Source organism: Asparagus officinalis, chromosome 1 (assembly GCF_001876935.1).
Source record: "Asparagus officinalis chromosome 1, Aspof.V1, whole genome shotgun sequence".
NCBI lineage: Eukaryota > Viridiplantae > Streptophyta > Magnoliopsida > Asparagales > Asparagaceae > Asparagus > Asparagus officinalis.
The window spans coordinates 63,052,379-63,053,781 of record NC_033794.1 but is presented as its reverse complement, the minus strand read 5'-3'; the positions used below and the strand labels follow the sequence as shown (position 1 = coordinate 63,053,781).

Genomic DNA, 1,403 nt, shown 5'->3' with positions numbered 1-1,403 from the left:
AATCTGCTTGCTTATCAGAGTATATACGTTTCTACCATTTGTAAATTTAGTCCTACTTTACTCTCTTACCACATGTAATCTGTTAATTTTTCCTTCTTATTGGAAGTAATTTGTCAAGGAGAATGTATGTTTTTATTTGCTTGGTTACTACAATAATATCAGTCTTTTTATTTTTTTTGTGTGAATATGACCATTAGTTTGACCCATTAATTGTAGCGTGCCCTGGGCCGCAGATTGCTTCAGTCCGGCGGGCCGGTCAACTATAAAAACAAAATTAAAAGGCCGGTTGGAGTTCTTTTTTAAAATCCAAACCCATTATCTGATTGTTATTGACCCATTCCTCGTCTCAAACCTAAACCCAAATAACAAATTCAAACCCAAAACCCAATCCTCAAAAAGAGAACCTACCTCTCTCTCTCTCTCTCTCTCTCTCACACACACACACACACACAACGCGATATCAGAGTAGAGAACCCTCGGAACCCTAGCCGCCGCCACTTGATCGGCGTCTCCTCGCCGTGTTCTCGTCTCCGGTGATCATCTCTAACGTGTCCTTTACCTTCAAATAGGTACCAAAGTTAAATCTTTAGGTTTTATCCCCCTTCTTTATGTTATTATTTGATTTGATTGTTATTAGTACTTTGCCCTAAAAAAAAATCCATAATCTTCTTCAACTTTTCCCTCTGTTTAGATGATTAAAATGAATCCCCTCCGTTCTCTTGGCCGGAGAAAAATCAAATCGAGAAACATAAAACAATGATGAATATTGTCTTCACATCTTTATTCTGTTGCATTTGCACAATGGTTGTTATTGCTTCTCATCTTCCATTAGAGTGGTCAGTGTTAACAATTTCTTGCACTAAAATAATATCAGAGGCTTATTATAGTGTACACACAGCTATATCCTTTATGCGAATAGGCAATATCTAATCAATGAGATGGGATGCATGTAAAAAAAGCAAGGTTATTGACAGTGGATAGCATTGTGTAGCAGTGAGGCGCCGCGGAAAAATATAGGCAAAAAGTGTGAAGTCAAATAGCAGTCCAATTTAAATACGTACAAATATTCAAAAAAGAAAAATTAAAGAAAAATCTAAAAATTCGACGAATGCATATTTGATGATTTATAGAGATTTTAAGCATGAAATAGACATATGTAGGAGGAGAGGTCGTAGCTATTGGAGGTAGCTGGAGAGGTGGAGTCGCTATTGTAGCTAGAGATGTGGGTAGTTGGAGAGGCAGAGGAGCTGGAGGAGAAGAGAGGAGTCGAAAGGTAGCCGGAGAAGAGAGGGGATGGAGGGGTGGGGGTATTGTTGTAAGTGTTGGAGGTGGCGGAGGAGCTGGAGGAGAGAGGACGCAGCAGAGAAGAGAGGAGGTTTCTGCAGGAAGGGGCTGGAGGCAGC

General features: G+C 39.8%; 1 protein-coding gene across 2 annotated transcripts in view; it reads left to right on the top strand.

Moving 5' to 3' along the window:
- Positions 405 to 1,403, top strand: part of LOC109825103 (sm-like protein LSM8) — a 6,168-nt gene continuing 5,169 nt past the window's right edge. The window contains exon 1 of one of the 2 annotated variants that reach the window (XM_020391844.1): positions 405 to 569. The gene's annotated coding sequence lies outside the window, so the exon portion shown is untranslated. The remainder of the gene's footprint in view (positions 570 to 1,403) is intronic. The other variant, XM_020391837.1, reaches the window with a different exon arrangement.